The sequence below is a fragment of the Felis catus genome, assembly GCF_018350175.1.
Source record: "Felis catus isolate Fca126 chromosome D4 unlocalized genomic scaffold, F.catus_Fca126_mat1.0 chrD4_random_Un_scaffold_78, whole genome shotgun sequence".
NCBI lineage: Eukaryota > Metazoa > Chordata > Mammalia > Carnivora > Felidae > Felis > Felis catus.
This window is the reverse complement of record NW_025408518.1, coordinates 33,763-45,768: the sequence shown is the minus strand read 5'-3', so window position 1 is coordinate 45,768 and position 12,006 is coordinate 33,763.

Here is a 12,006-nt window from a genome sequence, read left to right as displayed (position 1 = left end):
ATAGCAACTCTAACCACCCCCAACACTCAGACATCCCCACGATGTGCCCCCTCCTTCCTGGGCTCCCTCCCACCCCTCTGCCCCGGCCAGGGCTGCAGCCAGGGACAGGCTGCCCCTTGTGTTCCGGGTCCTGGCAGGAAGACTGTGGGAGGAGGTAGAGAAGGAAAGGGAGGCGTGAGGTGACAGGCCGATCCTCTCCTTGCCCGTACTTGGTGCCCACCGTCTCCTTCAGGCCCCCTGCCCCGGCCGTGCACCCAGCTGGACCCTGGGGGGGAGATGGGGTCTGTGACAGCTGGGACGGCATAGGTACATTCGGCGACCCTCGTGTACCCGCGTGTCCAACCCACCCGGCCCTCAAGTCTGCAGCCCACTGGCTGGGGTGAGGCTGATCCAAGGGCTCACAGGATTTGGGGTTACAGGGCGCCCTGGAGGCAGGGCGCACATGGGATCAGTGGCACGGAGCCCCCCGGGGAGGGCACACAGCCGCGCCAGGCCGAGGACACGAGACCCAGCTGCCCTTTGCTAGGGAGGCCTGTGTGCCTGGCACATCTCCTCTCCATCCACCCAGGAGGAGAGCCTGGGCCCTGTCCACGCTGACGTCACTCCACGCCCAACCTCAGGGCCAGGTGGGAGACTGAGGCCAGGGACCGGCCCAGGATACGTGAGGTGGGTAGAGTCCAAGCAGTGGGGATCTGCATCCTAGGCCAAACTCAGTCGTCCCCTGGGGTTAGCCCTGGGAATGAGACCCCTGAGATCCCGTCGGATCCCTATCAACGCCATACGAGGTGGGGCTGTTATATCTGGATGTCCCCAGACCGTACAGGCAAGCACACGCACACACACACAGACACACACACACACACACACACACACACACACAGACACACGCACACTGACCACCCGGCAGCGGCTCAAGGGGAGTACACCCTGGCGGTGGGAGGTGACACCAGGGCAAGGAGAAGGGGACTGGAGGCAGCTCTGCCACGGGGTAGGGGCCCCCAGTGGGCTGGCAGCACGACCAGGGCTCATACGTGGGGTGGGAGGACGTGCCAGCCTGATGGCCAGGGGGTCTCCAGGGTACCCAGGGGGCTGCCTGGGCTGGGCACTTCCCCGGGGCACCCGGAGAAGACGGGGTCTGGGGTCCTGTGTCCACCACCAACCTGGAGCTAGAAGGAGACACCCCCCTACTTGGAGTGGGCTACGGGACAGGCCTCAGCTTACTCCTGTGTAAATTGGGCTGCATAGACGTGGTGTTCCAAGGGTCCCACAGGCTTGTCTGCTGGCCCTGGGCCTCCACCCCTGCCCCAAGATGCTCCTGGTCCTGGGAAAATGCTTTCTCCTCCCTCAAGGTCCTTCTGAGTGGAGTGCAGCCTGAGGGCTTGGAGGACCGAGGACCTGGGTGGGCAGCACGTGGCCGAGCAGCGGACCCTGGTGTGGGGACCGAGGTCAAGACCCTCCTTGTTGGAGCCCCGGGGACTCATTAGGAAGGGCTTCCAGAGGTAGTGCCCTGGCTAGGGTGAGGAAGCCTTAGGAATGAACGGGGCACCGGGACAGGAGAGGTGGAACGGGGGACAAGGGAGGCTTCTGAGGTCCTCACATCGCCCGTGGAGCCCGCAGGTCCTGCCCCTGTGCCCCCCGAGAGCCAGGGAGGGCTGCTGCCTTGACTATACCCAAACAAAGGTGTGTGTTTTGTTTTCTGGTTAACCAAGCCTGGGACTGTCATGCTGGTGCTGACCACCAGGGGGCAGGCTGTGTCCACTGTGCTCAGTGAAGCCTCTGGAGCAGGAAGGGACGCTCAGGGGTCATGCTGGGCGTCCCCTGCCCCAAACCCAAATGTACCTCTTATTATTAGTCTGCATGTCCACAGCATGAGCTGCTCAGAGGCTGGTAGGGACTCTGAGATCCTCTCTGGACGCATTCAGCTCCTGTGCCTCTCACCCTGAGCAGGGGCTGTGTTGGGCCCGGGGGCCGGAGTCAAAGGTCCCGTGAGGTCCCAGCCCTCCCGGAGCTCACAGCCCAGAGGGGGAGGTGGGTCAAGGCACGAGCGAATCCGTGTGAAAGGAAAGACCAACACTGTCGGGAAATGAAGCAGGGTGAAGGAGGGTGGCCAGGGGCCCCTGGGTGGGGGGGGTCTCACAGTCCTCCAGGGTGGCCCTGATGCTGGGACCCAGAAGGACAAGAGGAGCCAGTCCCGCACATGTCTGCAAGCAGTGTGCTGCGGGGACGAGCAAAGCTGCAGAGACTCGGAGGCACAGAGGGTTTGTCCGGAGAGGAGCTGAGGAGGAGCCAGTGTGGCCAGAGAGAGCTCAGGAGGGAGGAGGGCGGGCCCAGCCCCCAGCCTGGAGGATGGGCTGTTGTCTGTGCTGGGGGACTCATTCACCTTACTTGGACCACCTCACACTTTCTGTACCAGTCTCCCGGCTCGGCTCGGCTGGGAGCCTCAGCCCCACGGTCACCCAGGAGGACAGGGCTGCAGCCTCAGCTGAGGCTCGACTGGGGCAGGGTCCGCCTCCAAGACCATGACCAGGCACGTGCTCTTGGCAGGATTCGGCTGGGCCTGGGGGGTCTTAGGACTTCTGTGTCTCAGCCCGGAGCCTCTGCAGGTTCTTGGCACTGGGCCTCCTGGGGCAGCTCATATTATCTGCTCTTGCTTCGTCAGAGAGAGACACACACAGAGACGCACACACTGACACAGAGACAGAGAATGGACCCGGGAGAAAAGGAACCCGGAGACGCCACAGGCTTTCATGAACCACCTTGGAAGCGACACCCATCGTTATATTCTCTCCCTCAGAACCGGTCACACGGGCCTTCCACCGGGGAGGGGAGGGGATGTCACGAGGATACAAGAGGCTGTGTCAGTGAAAGAGGGCACATGTCAGAGATAGAGACCCCTGTGCGTGCTGTGACGCCACAGTCTGACGCCAGCCAGGACAGGGCTGGTCCTCCCGTGGCCCAATCACAAACTGGGAGATGCAGAAGGCTGGACGGTCACACCACAGAGGGGAGAGCATCCCTCACGACCCAGGGCCAGAACGGTTCACAGGCCTCTGGGCCAAATAATGCACCAAAGCCAGTGCGTTCCCTTGGATGGAGGCCAGACCCGTCGCAGTCCAAGGGAGGCGGCCCCACGGGAGCAGGCATCAGAGATGCGTGGCGTCCCGGGGAGGGACTCGGGCAAGTGAAACCCAGGGAGGCAGCCCTGGTCGCCTTCAGATGGGCAAATTTCTGCTCAGGGAACCAGCCGCCCAGGTGACAGGTGAGGAAGCACAGGTCCCCAGAGACAAGTGTGAAGGCCTCCCGTCTCCGGAAGAGAGATGCCTCAGGCAGAGAGGAGGGACCGGGGGCTCCAGGGGACGCTGCCAGCCTGCCGGGAACCAGCCCTTCCGGCTGCAGATGCACTCAGGTGGTAGAGGGGACCTGAACGGGACAGCAGTGCGTGGCTTGCCTCGCTTTCCCCATCCAAGGCCAACGTCCTCTGCAGCCCTTGCCACTCCGCCCCTCATCTCAAAGCAAAGTGGTCTCTTCACTCAGGTTCCCTGGTGCCCGTTCAGGACAAGGACGCCTCCCTGTAAGAAAGAGGAGAGCCGGCTGCGGGTGAGAAGCCGTACCACCTCCTGGGTGGGGTCCGGGGCTCGCTTCTGGGATCCAGGTGCGTGCACACAGCGGGGAGCAGACAGGGTGCTGAGGGCACGCATGGACGCATCCACAAAGGAACAAGGACAGAAGCGGTTTCTGCTCTGGGCGGTGGGGCAGAGGCTGTTAGGGTCTTGTGCTTGGATTTGGGGCACTGGGGCTGGCAAGGCACAGCTGTCCCGGTGACGCCCCCTAAGGGCACCAGAGTCCACGTGCCCCTGGGGGAGCACCTGTGACCCTCCTCTCTGCCTGAGGGCTCTGTCCTGTCCCAGGGGCGCCTCCTCTCCTACCAGCCGGGGCCAGCCTGCCACCTGGGAGCGCAGGTACCCCGATTGCCCTGGGGACAGGGCCGGTCCGAGTAGGACACCGTCTCCCAGCGGACTTGAGCACCAGGCCGCCCAGGTGCTCACCCTCCTCCTCCGTGCTGCGTGGGTCCAAGTCCTCCTCTGCTCAGGGACCACCCTCTGTCCAGGCTCCACACGCTGGCACTTGGGGCAGGTCGTCTGGACCTTCTGGACTCGTGCTTCCTTGTCGGGAACGTGGGCAGAGGCCTCCCTCCCAGACTCGCCAGAAGGGACACGGCCAGGAACATTCAGACCGTGCCAAGGAAGATCCACGTGGGGGACCCCGTTGGGTCGTGCAAACCGATGAGGTCACGGCGGTCGGCACATGGCAGGCACCTGAGATCCCCGGCTGAATTACGGAAGGAGGGAGGGAAGGAGGGAGGGATGGAGGGAGGGAGTGAAACCACAGAAGCGGGGTCCACACCGGGTCAGGTCAGAGGGCGTCACAGCTCGGGCCCTGGAAGGGGGCACGGGACACGTCCTTCTGTCCCTCCAGCGCTGACCTTCCTCCACGTGGGACCTGCTGACCTCCTGGATCATCTTCACCTCCTCCGCAAACAACGCTGAGTGTTCCCAGAAGGGGGACAGCGGGCAGGGGCCAAGGAGGGGCTTCCGGAATCCTGTGCCCTGGGGGACTCTGGGACAGCTTTCCAGGTGGTCCCTTATGTCCTCCAGGCACCAGGCCACGATTCCACCTCATGTCTCAGGGAATGCGCCAACCCATCTGAAGGCCCGTTACGTCCCCATGTCACATATGGGGACACCGGGGCTAATAGCACAGCCTGAGTCACTAGTAAGACGAGCTGGGTCAGGAAGCCCATCTCCTTGACTTTGGATTGTCCTACCTGCAGGCGTGCATCTTGGCGTCCTGTGGCTCGGGGTCCCTCCTCCTGGGGGATCCCACCACCTGCCAAGGTCCCCTAGCCACTGAATCAGGGGAGCAGAGCTGACCAACCTGCCTGGGGCCCCACATGGGGCTGGGGAAGGGCCGACCCCGGGCTCTGGGGGCTCTCCCAGTACTGGGCCAGCCGGTCCCCTGCAGGACAAGGACTTCTCGCTGGGGATCGACTGGGGCCTCAGCTTCCTCACGTTGTCACCTGGGCTGCCGTTCCCTAGACCAGAAACCTGCCCGTCTGAAGGTGACCACCGCTGCCTCCCTGGGGTCTCACTTGCCCGAGTCCCTCCCTGGGACGACCCGCACCTCTGACGCCTGCTCCCGTGGGGGTCGCCTCCCCTTGGACTGGGACACGTATGGCCTCCATCCCGGGGAACGCACTGATTGGGCGCATTATTTGGCCCAGAGGCCTGTGAACCTTTCTGGCCCTGGGTCGTGAGGGATGTTCTCCCTTCTGTGGTGTGACCGTCTGACCTTCTGCATCTCCCAGTTTCTGTTTGGGCCACGGGAGGACCAGCTGTGTCCTGTCTGGCTTCAGGCTGTGGTGTCACAGCACGCACAGGGGTCTCCACCCCGAGACCGTGCCCATTGTCACCGAAGGGGCCTCCATAGTCCCACCTAATCCTTAATCCATTGTGATTTCAATGTCAATGGAGAAAAAGCCTATTTCAAACGACCACAAAGTACAAAAATGAATCTGTCCCGTCTGAAAAGTCGGTGCAGACCCAAAGGTATCTCTTGTGAGATTCCACTTGAAGGAAACCTCCAGAGGAGGTAACAGAACATGGAGAGAAAGCAAACTGGGGGTTCCCAGGGGCTGGAGGGGGCACGAATGGGGAGTGAGGGCTCTGGGTACACGGTGACCCTTGGGGATCGAGATATTCTGCAACAAAATTCTGTGGCGAGGTTCACAGCGTTGTGAGCGTACCCCGTGCTCAGGAATTGCACAACGTAAAATAAATAAAACATTTTATTGAAGATGAATATAGATTATAACTCATGAACGAATACCATAACAGCTAAAACATCGAAGAGAAAAAGGATAAGGGAGAAGAGGAAGAGACATTTTGGTGGGGGGTCGGGGTCAGGGATTGGAGAATGAATTTGAAATAAAATATAATAAGCAAAAAATAAAATAAGATAAAAAAAGCACCCTGTATAGGTCTTCAAGCCCTTGATTTTTGGCCGCCATCCATGTGGGATCAAGGGCAGTGGCAGGGGCGGGGAGAAGGGCGATGGCAGGAGCAGTGTTGGGATCAGAAGCAGGAACAGTGGAACCAGGAGAAGCGGGAGCAGAAGCAGGACCCAGCTGACTCTGCTCAGTTGCCTGCTGTCCCTGCACAGGTCCCAGGTCACTTGCTGGCTCCCAGGCCCCTGCAGGAGTCGCCCCAGACTCCACCCCTGAGTGCAGAGACTCCGAGGACCCCGATGCCCTTGGGTCGGGCTCTGGAGCCACACCGGCTTCCGCTCCTGCCCCGGACTCTTGAGAAGGAAACAGAGTGATGGTTGCAGTGGCTCCAAGGCGTCAGGGTGAGAAGAGGGATGGTCCCACCGCACACCAGCGCCAGCCTCTCCAGGGGCCTTTGCAGACACACAACTCACCCCAGAGCCTCCCCGAGAAGCCATGGCCAGGAACCCACATCAGGACCTCTGCCCCCCTGCAGGCCGCAGCCCAGGGCTCTCAATCTCTGCTCCTGGCCCCACACCAGCCCCCGGGGGCTCCTCCCTGGGTGGCCCAGCACCGCCCTGGCCCCGTGAACACACATCTCCCACCCCAGCCTTCTCACCCTCGGGCTCTGGCTCCGGGGGCTCCGGGTCCTCATCCCAGGACCGGTGAACCAGGACCCTGTGGAGGGGCCAGGGCGGTGAAGGAGGCCTTCCCAGGCCAACTCCAGGCCCTGCTTCCTGAGACCTGCGTGTGGCCACTCTCTCTCTGGGTCCAGGGTGGCCCTCCTGGGTGACGGGGCACATGCACAACTCTGTAGGGCGGGTGAATCCAGATTCCGCCAATCGTTTCCCGATTTCATCGGTGGATTTCTGTAAAGAGAGTGACCCGCGGACGGCCCGGAGACATCACAGCCCCGCCCAGCCATCCTCAGTGTCCTTCCGCCCTCCCTCCCCGCTGCTCCCAGATCGGACACAGACCTGAGTGTGCACAGCCCTGCGCCTGGGACACAGTGACATCCACCTACAGGGCTCGAGATGAACCTTGGGGACGAGAGGGCCACCCCAGCACAACCTGTCCCTGCCCTCCAGCCTTGACAGGGGTGTGAGCCTGACCCGCCCACCAGGCATCTAACCCCTTCATCAGCCTGCACCTGCTCAGGTGGGCCCTCCACACACGACCCCTCCTTCCACGCGCACACACACACACACACACACACACACGGGAGGGGACGTGGGGCCGCACAGTTCAGATCAGAGTGGTGTCGGTCTGGACTGGATGTCTCTGGGTCTCCTGTGTTACCTTTGGGTCCCTGCGAGCTAGAGACCTGAGGCGTCCTGTGCACAACCTGACCCACTGTCTCCAGGGTCGGGAAGCGTCGCGGCCACGGGCTCCCCCGAGCCGGCAGCCGCGGGACACGGGCATACAACAGGAGAACATGTTCGTCAGGTGAAGGTGTCCCAACGAATGAGCCCAGTCTGGCGCTGTCTCCAGAACGTGGGTGCCTGGTGACCCGGGTTCCGAGTTCTGTTGGGGTCTGTTACCAGGGAGGTGAGGTCACTTCCTGGGGTCCCCTTACCCGGCTTCCTGCTCCTACAAGAGCCCCTCCCAGGCTGCAAAGGGCTCCCCTCCACCCCATGCCCTGTCCCTACAGTGACACCAACACAGCCCAGACACGTCACCACGAGGCCTGGTGCGGCCGGTGCCGCGGCTTTGGGGCCACAGAGCTGGGTTCAGACCTGGGTTTTCCCCCTGACCAGTGCTGGGACCCTGCATTGTGCCTCCCGGGGCCCCCGGTCACCCGTCTGCACAGTGGGGTCCTTGTGGCATCTACTTGTAGGGGCGCCATCAGGGAGACACCTGTAGACACGTCCCGTGCCTGCTATCCCATGAGGCTCGTGGGCACACGTGGCCGTGGAAGGACGAGGAAGGGGTGGGCCTGGCACGGAACACACTCACGCGGGCCTCGGTCCTCTCCGGGTCCAGGCACAGCCACCCCTCCTGCCTGGGTCCCAGGCCCAGGGAAGGTGGAGGTGAACTCGTTCACACCCTGTGCCCACCGGACACGCACTCCAGGGGCCCCATTGCATTTGGGCTCTGGTCCCAGTGCATGGTCTGGGCCTACATGCTGGGCGGTCCCCACTGTGGCTCCCAGCCTTCCTGATTCCTGGTCCTACGTGCCTCTGTCACCCCCTCCCCTCCCGGGTGGACGGCCCATGTGACCAGGTTCTAAGGGCTAGAATATGATGACCGGGTGTCATTTCTGAGCCGATACATAGAATTTCTGGATTCCTCTCTCGTGGGTCCATTCTCTGTCTCTGCCTCGGACTCTGTCTCTCTCTTTGTGTCTCATAGGCGCAGGTCCTGTGAGCTCCAAGGTCCAGGTGACAACCCTCAGAAGCCTCCCTTGTGGCTCGTGTCCCTCCCCTGGCCCAGTGCTCAGGTCCCTCACGAGGCCTCCTCTCCCCAGCCAGGGCTCTCCCTGGGGAACCACTTCCTAATGAGGACCCGAGGCTCCAAACAGGAGGGTCTTGACCTCAGTGTCCACACCAGGGTCCACTGCTTGGCCACGAGCTGCAAACCCAGGTCCTCGGTCCTCCAGGCCCCCAGGCTGCCCTCCGCTCCGAAGGACCTTGAGGGAGTAGGAAGCATTTTCCCAGGAGGGGAGAACAGAGGGCCAGGGATGAAGATCCCAGGACACAGAGTGGTCTATGAGCCTGTGGGACCCTTGGGACACTGTCGACGCAGCCCAGTTTAAGAGGAGGAAGCTGAGTCCTTCTGTGCTGTAGCCCCGTCCACACTTCCTAGCTCCAGGGGCCCAGCGTGGTGGACACAGGACCCCAGACCCCGTCCTCCCCTAGTTCCTGGCAATCCCCCTGGACACCTTGGGGACCCCCTGACCCTCAGCCGGTATGTCTCCCTCCCTATGTGTTGGGTCCCGGGCTATTGCCAGGAATCCTGATGTCCCTGCCCCATGGCCCCACTGCCTCCAGCCTTTCTCTTCTTTCCCCCTATTACCCACCCCTCCCACTGTCTCCAGTGGGACAGTCAGAATATGTGTGTGTGTGTGTGTGTGTGTGTGTGTGTGTGTGTGTGTGCACGCGCCTTTCTGGAGATGCCCAGAGGTCACAGCCTCACACGGATGGGGTGCATAGGGACCCCCGAGCATCTCAGGGCCTCTCATTCCCAGGGAGAACCCCATGTGGGGGTAGAGGCTGGCCTAGGATTGGAGACCAGCCCTGCTCCTTGGACAATGCACACCTCACTTGTCCTAGGCCAGTCCTTGTCTCTCCTGACCTCAGTGTCCCCCCTGTCCCTGAGGGTCAGACGGGGAAGTGCATCAGCGTGGCCCTGGCCCAGGCTCGCCCCCGGGGGTAGGTAGATGGGAGGTGCCCCGGGTACACAGGCCTCCCTCTCCAGGGTCAGCCGGGTCTGTGTCATGGCCAGGTATGCCCAGGGACCAGCACTCAACACCTGTGGATGATCCAGAGGTGACGCTGACGTGCATGAATCCAATCGCTCCCCACCTGGCTGGTCCCCCATGTTCCTACCTCTGCCAACTACTCTGGAACCCCAACCTTCCTGAGCCCCAGAACCATGCCCTCCCCATCCAGGCAAGCCTCAGGGTGTGAGGCCAGGTGGGTTGGACATCTGGGGACACGACGGCCAGTGACTACACTCATCCCACCCAGCTGGCCTGGACCGCAGACTCCACCCCGGGGTCCAGGTGCATGGACCCTGGGGCATGGCTGGGCCAGGGTCCTGGAGGCAGCAGTGGAGGCCGACTCAGGGCAGGGAGAAGTCGGTCCTCCCCCTGCCCTTCTCCTTTCCTCCTTCCGGCTTGTCTTCCTGGCAGGACCTTGGACAGAGGTCCAGCCTGTGCCTGGCTACAGCCCTGGGTGGAGTCAGAGGGTGGGAAGAGGCCCCTGGAGGCCAGGGGGCACCTCCAGGAAAACCAAGTGTCAGGGGGCTACTTTAACTGGGCATCCCCCGGGCACTCAGTGATTTCAGCCCTTTGTATACATGAGCCGTGACCCCAGGACCGGGTATCAGCCCATTCCTCACCCCAAGAGGCACGTATCCTCCCCAGCCGAGGCCCCGTCGGTGGCCGGTCCTCCCTCCAGCCCCAAGAGGTCCAGCTGCTCCACAGGCTCTACATCTTCCGCGGCTGGAGCCCGAGCAGCCATCAGGGGCCTGGATCCGGGCCCTGGAGCCCCTCAGGGAGGACAGGTGGTGAGACCGGGCAGGAGCCAGGAGAGGGCCGAGTGGAGGCTCCTTGAGGTCATGGCCTCCTGCTCAGCCCAGACCCAGGTGTGTGCTGACCCCTATGGCACCTGGACCCCAGCTGCCGGGCAGGCTCCGGGACAGAGACCACAATGTGGCTCCTGGTAGCTCACAGGTGTCCCTGTGTCCTGTAGTTAGACCTGTCCTACCAGCTGGACTCCCTCCTGGTGGCCAGCAATATCTGTGGCCAAAAGGAACAGGCCACCGTCAAGGTCTGGGAAGAATGAGTGGCCAAGCACAAGGGGAAGGATCACCCTCAACTCGGGGGGTCCCTGCCCGGGCTGGCGGGGGCTCCGGAGGTGGTATTCCAGCTCTCTGCTGACCAGCCCTGTGCCCAGAATCACCTGCCTCCCTTCTCTGGGCCTCACTCTCCTGCTCTGTGAAATGGGTGATGCAGACTGACCCCTCCCATGGCAGGAACAAGGCAGGGCCCCAGGGCCCGGGCTGTCCTCCCGGTCCTTCCCAGAGACTCCAGGGCCTGCGCTGGCCTCCCAGTCCCTCCCGGAGACCCCAGGGCCCAGGTTGTCCTCCCAGTCCCCCCCAGAGTCCCCAGGGCCCAGGTTGCCCTCCCGGTCCTTCCCAGAGACATCAGGCGTCAGCTCAGCCTCAGCCTCCACACGCCCCGGGGCAGCCTTGGGCGCTCACGAGCTCTGTGTCTCAGGGTCCAAAAGCACAGCTCCTCACTGCCCCTGTCCCCCCAGCCGGCGGGCGACACCGCATCACCGGTGCCGGCCTGGACGTGAGGATCAGCAGCCTGGACGAGAGCATCCGCCGAGCTGGCAGGGGGAACGTCCCTTGGTCCCCTCTCCGAGACCACCGAGGTACAGACCTCACTTGAACAACTCCTCTGACAGGAGACCATCTCTGGACCTGCCGGGGAATCCAGCCCCGGGAGGAGGCGACGACCTGCTCTGCTCTACAGAGGAGGAGACTGAGGCAACATCATCCTCCCAGGCCGGTGCTTGGGAATCCATTCTTGCCTGGGGGCAAATAACAAGCCTGTGAGCTCCCTCCAGATCTAGGATGCCGTGGCTCTGACGACACTGCCTGATCACGTCCCCTGCACCTGGCAAGCCGCGGTGACCCCCGACTCCTTACCTGACATCCGAGCCCCGAGTGAACTGGGCCAGATGCCCTCCCCAGGGTGTTCCCCTCCCCCCTCCCTAGTGTTTTCCTCCCCCAGGGAGCCCACCATCCCTGCCCCTCGAGCCCCCTGCTACCACCGCCCCGCTCCATGGCTCCCATCCAGAACACCCTCATCTCTAAGGCTGGCTTCAGAGGTCACCCCCTCGGGGTCCTGAGCAAGCCCACGCTTCGGGTCAGAGCGACCCGGGCTCACACTCACAGTGGGGCCACGTCAAGTCCTGTGACACGCAAGCTCTATGCCAGCTTCTGGGACCTCGGTGCTCTTTTTGAAGATGGGGTCGGCGGCTCCCACGTCCGGTGGGTGTGTGGGGGATGAAAGCAGGGAGGTGAAGGTGTCCGAAGTGGGGGAGCTTGTGGGGGGAGGGGGCTCTCAGGAAGGCACGGGGAGGGGATGGGGAGGAGGGAAAGGCGGCCTGACCTCTCCCTGCCCAGACTGGTGTCCACCTCCCCCTCCCCCTGCTCAGCCAGGCGCCCGGATGAACAGTGGAGTGGAGTGTGGGGGCCAGGTCAGCAGGGTGGGGGTCTGTCTCGTTTCC